This window comes from Elaeis guineensis, chromosome 2, assembly GCF_000442705.2.
Source record: "Elaeis guineensis isolate ETL-2024a chromosome 2, EG11, whole genome shotgun sequence".
NCBI lineage: Eukaryota > Viridiplantae > Streptophyta > Magnoliopsida > Arecales > Arecaceae > Elaeis > Elaeis guineensis.
This window is the reverse complement of record NC_025994.2, coordinates 87,604,919-87,613,133: the sequence shown is the minus strand read 5'-3', so window position 1 is coordinate 87,613,133 and position 8,215 is coordinate 87,604,919.

Below are 8,215 nucleotides of genomic sequence, written 5' to 3'. Positions count from 1 at the left end.
TTGCAGATAGTTGTGAAGCACGGATTAGATTAGTCAGTTGGTAAGCATAAATTAGCTTATCTTTTGACAATTTAGGGAACAGAGAGTACCAGCCGCATTGCTAAATTTGCTTGCAAACTAATGATTTTCTGGATAAATGTGTTATCTCCAGCGTGATCATAACTCTCAGGTGGTTAGCCACAGAGAGATGCTTCCCGTTGAAGCGGGTTTAATCTTAGGCTTATATCAACCTGCTGGATGATCTAAGTAGAGTCAGGTTTTTAGAGAAATTTGATCGGTATGAAGCTAGTTGAGTTCTAGGAGTTAGAACTCTTAAAGAAAAAATATTGGAGCACTGTTCTTAGATTGATTTTCGTATGAATCATCGTTGGAGGGTGAATATTTGGATACTTAGTGAAAATTGGAATAAGCGTTATAGATATTCTTTTTGTCCATGTTTATTTTAATTATGTTTTGATTGCTATAGTCAAGGGATTTTGGGTTCTAGGATTTCGGTGCACCTAAGGATTTGAATGAAAAATTTTAAACAGTTAGATTTTTCGCTGCACCATCGGAATCCAACAGTGATATCAGAGCTCATCTTGATTTATACAATCAAAAATTGAAATGTAGTCTTGATTGTGATAAAACTATGATTTTTTATTTGGTTCAAGTTGGATCATTAGTTGAACCTAATTGAACATCCAAATCCTAATATATCTTAAAAATATGTTTAGATGCATGATGTCATAATTATGATCGTGTTAACCTATCCTAGAGATATATTTAGATGCATAATGTTATGATTATGATTATCATAATTTTAAATTTGATTAGGCATCGTTATGTGATGATTACATTTAGCAGTTGCTATTTATGATCCACCTCTTCATCATTCTGAAATGAGGTTGTCCTAGTATAATGGGATTATCCATAATACTGTAAGGTTGTCCTAGAATGATGAATGATTTATGATTCACATGGCACAGTATGAATTTTTAGATGTATTAGTGTCATGGGTTAGGATGTGTATGAGACCATTAAAGTCCTCATAAAAATAATATTAAGTTGTAGTGTTGGGAACCAGTAGCTAACCAATTCTTGAATCAATTAATCAATTGGTGTGTAAAGAGTGTTTCAAGTGCAGTGGTTATTTAATTAGTTTCGTTCGTTGATCTGATCAATTTATTGATGTTTAAGAAAAGCAACGGGGACCCCCATCAATCTTAACATTTTTCTAATCAATTGGATTAGTTCGAATCTTGAGTTAAGATTTTTCAGTAGTTTGTACATTACATATACCTTCCTTCATGCTAAGCCAATACCGTATCAAAAATCATTGTAAGTTTGTTGTGATATCCACAAAGCTTGCTATGGAAATTGATGCGGGGTTGTCTTGGTGCATATTAAATACTTACAGCATATTTGAATATGTTGCTTTGTTATGATATGCACAAGGACAGCATTTTTCAGATATGACTGTATGAAAATGAAAGGTCTGACTTAACTAAAACACCGTAGTTTGTTGTGATATTCATAAAGCTATGAGTGTTTTAGAGATAAAGATTATGTTGAAAATTATATGAGGTGCAATTAAAAAGGTTTTCCTACCTTTGAATTTATTAGGATTTGTTGTGATATCCATAAGGCTTCATTGAAGAATTAGAATCTTAACCCCATTAAGAAATCAAATTAGCATTTCTCGTTTACCATAAGTGAGGGCTATGGTATCCGACAAAATAGTGAGAGATATAACTAGTTAAAAGACCTCATCTAGTTATGTATGTTAAATATAAGTGGCTTGCTTATACTATTGTTCTTAATTCATATAAATTTAATTCTGCATTATGGTAACTTCACTCTCACTGCATGACATCATAGATGAAAATATATTGACCGATCCGAACTATATAGACTGGTTGAGGAATTTACGAATTAAATTCGCATAGGAGAAGGTCTTCGATGTTCTGGAAAGTCCTGACCCTGGTTCGGTCAGTGATAATGCTTTCCAAAATAAGAAGGCAAAGGATGTCCCCACGGATATTACCTGTTGTTTTTGTGGCAAGTTAGGACATTGAAAGAATAACTGCAAGTATTACCTTACAAGCTTGAGCAGGGTGCAAGCATTGCATCGAAAGGTGTGTATATGATACAGATATATTTTTCATTGGGTACCTCATACTCTGATATTTGAGTATTGGATATCGTCTGTGAATCGTATATTTGTAATTCATTGCAGCGACTACAGAATATTAGAGGGCTAAAAAGAGGTGACCTCAAGCTTTTCAGTATGAGTGGAGAGTCCATTAGCACAAAAGCTATGGGAACCTGCATGCTCAATTTATCTTCAGATAAGATTATGGAATTAAAAGATCGTTATTATATATCTAAAGTCATTAGAAATATTATTTCTATATCTTGGTTATTAAAATAAGGTTATGAAATAAAGTTAATGGGTAATAGTTGCTCCATTCTATTTTCTAATGAATATTATGGAAGTGGTTATATTGATAACAATCTTTTAATTCTTGCACTCAATGAAAATATTTTTCATATTAAAAGAAATATAAAAAGAAAGAGAGAGAATATGAATATCATATATCTCTGGTATTGCCGTCTTGATCATATTCGTGAGTTAAGGATAAACAAGTTATACAAAGAAGAATTCTTTGACCCGTATGATTATGAATTATTGAAAATTTGTGAATCTTATCTTATGGATAGGATGACCAAGATTTCATTCTCTGGACATGGAGAAAGGGCAAAAGAGCTGTTAGCCCCAGTACATTCAGATATATGTGGGCCGATGACAACTCAGGTCAGAGAAGGATATTCCTATTTTATTACCTTCACGGATGATTTATCAAGATTCGGATATGTGTATCTTATGAAATATAAATCCGAAGCCTTTGATAAATTTAAGGAGTATCAAAGTATGGTCGAGAAATAAATTAAAAAAAGTATCAAGGTTCTTTGATCTAATCGAGAAGGAGAATACTTATCCAGTGAATTTTTTAATCATCTTAAGGATAAAGGTATTCTCTCTAAATAGATCCTTTCTTATACACCACAGCTAAATAGTATAGCAAAAAAAAGAAATCGCACTTTGATGGATATGGTGTGGTCCATGATGTGCTTCACAGATCTTCCAATATCATTCTGGGGATATGCCCTAAAGATTGCCGCATACATATTAAATAGGGTGCCTTCAAAGTCTGTTAATAGTATACCATATAAAATAAAGAAAGGAAAGAAGTCGAATCTTAAACATCTTAAGATTTATGCTGTGTTGCTTATGTCAGAAATATCTTCGGACATAAGCTAAGTGCTAGATTAGACAAGTATAGATTTGTAGGGTATCCTAAGAAAACTAATGAATATTACTTCTATCATCCTATTGAACAAAAGGTATTTGTTAGTAGGCATGCTACTTTCTTGAAAAATGAATTCATCCAAGAAGGTAGTGGGAGGAATATTGAACTTTAAAAAATTCAGGACCTACAAACCGATCTAAAAATATCTGTGGTTGGACCACAAGGAGATCCTCAACTAAAAGTACCCAAGGATGAGGTACATTCACATTACATACCTCCTCTCCGATGGTCTGATAGAGTGCGTCAAGCACTTCTAAGATATGATTTTATCATTGAGAATGACAATACGATCAAATTTATTGAGAATGATGATTCACTGATCTATTCAAAAACTGTCATGAGTAGAGACCCAGACAGATGACTGGAAGCCATGAAATCCAAAATGAACTCTATATATACCAATTAAGTGTGGATCTTGGTTGATGCACTTGAGGGTGTGACTCCAATAAAGTGCAAGTGGGTCTTTAAAAAAAAAGATCGAAGCTGATGGCCAAGTGAAAACCTACAAAACTAGGTTGGTGGTGAAGGATTTCAGACAAAGACAAAGAATTGATTATGATGAAACATTCTCATCGGTGGCTATGTTCAAGTCTATTCAGATTTTGCTTGCTATAGCTGCATACTATGACTATGAGATCTGATAGATGGATATCAAGACTGCCTTCTTCAACGGTTATCTTGATGAATAGGTCTATATGACTCAGCCAGAGAAATTTATCTTAAGTGGAAGGGCAAATCAAGTATGCAAATTGAAAAAATCTATCTATGGATTGAAGCAGGCTTCGAGGAGTTGGAACATTTATTTTGATAAGACAGTCAAAGAGTTTGACTTCATCAAAAATGAGAATAAATCATGTGTATATAACAAGACAAGTGAAAGTGCTATTGTCTTCTTGGTTCTGTATGTCAATGACATACTACTCATTGGGAATGATATCCTAATGTTGCAATCGGTCAAGACTTGGCTATCAAATAAGTTTTTCATAAAAGACTTGGATGAAGTATCCTATATACTGGGTATAAAGACTTATAGAAATAGATATAAGAAGATGCTAGGCTTGTTCCAGTCTCGGTACACAGATCTCGTATTAAAAAGATTCAATATGGAGGTCAGTAAAAGAGGTTACCTACGTGTAAGTCATAGCATACGTCTCTCCAAGAAAATATATCCTAAGACACTAGAGGAAAGGAAGAAAATAAGTGAAATTTTTTATGCTTCGGCTGTGGGTTCGATAATATACGCCATGCTGTGTACCATATCTGATGTAGCTTATGCTTTAAGTATAGCTAGCAGATTTCAGGCTGATCCAGAGGAGGATCATTGAAAAGCTATGAAAAATATTCTTAAGTACCTAAGAAGGACTAAAGATATTTTTCTTATATATGGAGGTGGATCAAAGTTAAAACTAGAGATATATAAATTCTAGTTTTTAATCTGATCTTGATGATAGCAAGTCAATTCAAGATATATATTTATCCTAAATAGTGGAGTAGTGTGTTGGAAGAGTTTCAAGCAGCAAACAGTAGCTAACTCAACCAGTGAGGCAGAATGCATCGTTGCTAGTGAAAACGCTTAGGAAGCTGTCTAGATGAAGAAGTTTATCACTAAATTAGGAGTCATTCCTCAGATTGAAGGATCAGTGCCACTTTATTGTGATAACACTGGAACCATCATTCAAACTAAAAAATCTAGATCTCATCAAAGATCCAAGCATATCCTTAGATGCTTCCACCTCATTCGAAAAATTATAGAGAGACAAGGTGTTAACTTAAAATGAGTTGACACGAAGAATAATATAGTAGATCCATTCACTAAGACCATACTATAGCAGCTATTTGATCGCCATCTTGATTGTATGGGATGAAATACAAAGACGATTGGCTTTAGTGCAAGTGGGAGATTGAAAGAAGAGTGTCCTACAAGCCAATCCCATGAGTGATGCAATGAGATTTTTCTTTAAAAAATTCTAACTTATGTAATGATATTTTTCATTTGATAATAAAATAAGACATTGATTCTGCATCTTACTATGTTTAAGATTATGATGAACCCCAAAGATTAGAACAATGATTTTAAAAGATATGAATGGGTCATACTTGTAATAACTAAAATCCTAATCTTAAATATTTCTGATCGTGAAAGTATTGAGTCAAAGATCAATATTCTGGATAGATTGACACATCCTATGTATGCTTGATGGAGAGGATGGCTGATCTTATTAGTCACTTGTGTAGGAATACTAATATAAAAATATATGTGCTCGTTAGGAAATGAATTCACTGAATTGACTCATCGATAAAAAATTTTATAGAGCTTTACATGCATGTCAAAAGATGATTCTCTAAGTCAAAGTTGTACAAGTGATTCTTAGATCTGAGATCATCATAGAATCTTATACATATAAACTCATTTTTTGGTTCATATCCAAGTATGGCATTAAGATATATATGGGATGTTCTGGATATGGTGGAGTATGTATAAAGGTTGTGAGTCAATCAATAAAAAATCAATCACTCTTAGTAAGGAGAGATAGCATCCCATGAATTCTCATCTCTAGAAAACTCAGAAAATTTTTTTGACCAAAAGCAGGATGAAGATTAGAAAGAGTTTCTAATACTTCATCATTAGAGTCATCATTGGTTGATAGAGAATCGATATGAATATATGGTTGAGTTTGATATAATTTCATACTCATAAACTTATTCAGGATGCAGAGATGATCGAAAGATTGAATTGCACGATAACTTATCACTGAAGGATATATTTGATATTTTTATCAAATTTCACATCTTCTAGATATTCATGAGATGTTGCTAGATATCAATCTTGACTTGTAGATTTGATCGAATTAAAAAATTTAATTTGATTACTAATTAGAAAGAGTTCTAATTACTGAACTTGGATTAGCTCATTTTGGATCTTAATCGATTATGAGTCTAATTAAATTAGGTCAACTTACATCCAGATCTACTGCTGGCTACATGTGAAATCCAATGGGTCACACACATAAGAAAATTAGCCAAAGATCTTTTTTGATAAGATGGATTGGAGTTTAAGATCTAATCAAGATTTTCGTAAGCATACTAGCACATGTGGAAATCCTAACTCCTTGAATCGGATTCGAAATTGATTTGAATCTTGCTTCTTGATTAAACTAAATTGAGCCATGGGCTAATTTGGATTTAGATCTGGGTGTAGCAGCCATTAGATGGCACCATATAGTCTTATGGGGCACCATAATTAAGAGTCCAAACTTGGTTGAACTCTGGCGTGCGACAAAGATGGGCATGCGCGTCTTAGCATGAAGAGAAGCAGAAGAGTCTTTCTGCTTTGGGATTAAGGCACATGTGGCAGCCCACATCATCCTTCATTCTCTGGCATACATCTTAAAGTATGAGATAGAATTTTTCTGAATTTTATGAGATGGAGAAAAACTTGGAAAGAAGGTTGGGGTATGCGCAAATTGACTCATGCGACTCCTCGCATTTAAGAGTCCTTCTATCATTAAAATAAGATTTAAATGGGGCATCACCTATTTGATAACATGCCTTATTGGGTACATGATTAAATAAAAGTTTACTTGAAATTTTTTCAAATTTATCATATAGTCAACCAGATGCTAAAAATGCTCTCTAGCGTGCGCACGTGTGGTGACAAGGAAAGGGAGTGAATAGACACGATAAGGAGTCCTTCTGTTTTAAGCCGAAGGAAACATCATTTGTTTCTTTATCTTATCATCTGAGATCATAATTAAATCTACTTGCCACATGGCAAAATTAGAATTAATCTAATTTGAGATGGGATGCTTCAACACCTCTTCTTTGCATGCGCGTGTGGGAGAGTTGTGATCGATGTATCAGGCTGAAAGAGTCCTTCTGTTTGAAGACTCTTAATAACCTGATACACTGATGGTATATAGCATTTGAAATAAGGGCGTGTCCTTTCTTTTAGCATCCCTCTAGCACTTATAAATAGGTGTATACACTGGTGTTCGGGGCAGTCAAAGTTTCTTTCCAATTTTATCTCACTTACTTCTCCTTTCTTTCTCTTAATCTTAGGACAAGACTTTGGTATTCAAGACAAAGCCTAATCAGATCCACACAAGGGTGAGGGAGGTCCTAAAGGAGAGAATTCATAAGTCTAGAGAAGGAGGAGAGAGGATGGAGTCAGATTATTAAAAAAATCTTATCGGCACGAGGCTAGTCGAGTTCTAGAGATTAGAACTTTTGAAGCAAAGATATTAGAGCGCTATTCTTGGATCGATTTTCATATGGATCACCATTGGTGGACAAATACTTGAGCGTCTGTGAAAATTAGAATAAGCATTACAAATATTCTTCTTATCTATGTTTACTTTAATTATGCTTTGATAGCTATAGTCAAGAGATTCTAGGTTTTAGGATTTCGATGCATCTAGAGGTTTGAATGAAAAATTTTAACCATCTATACCTTTCGCTGCACCATCGAAATCCAACATCGAGGTCGATGACAAAAAAAATGAAGACTTTAGCTTAGAATTTGAGTAAGATAACCTTGCATAAGATCGTAGATAACCCATAACATGTTGCTTAATTTGCATTGTGGGATCTTTTGTCATGATTCAAAAAAAAAAAAAGAAATTATGTTAGATTTATCTTTGCATTATAGGATCTTTTGTCATGATTCAAGAAGAAAAAGAAATGTGTTGGATATACCTTGCGGGCATTCCGAGGTGTTTCATGTTTTTCCCTTTTGTACCTATCTCTTCATGGGAAAAAAAAAAAAAAAAAAAATATATATATATATATATATATATATATATATATATATATATATATATCATTCTCTCTTTCTTTTTTTCTCTTTAAAAAAAAATATATAT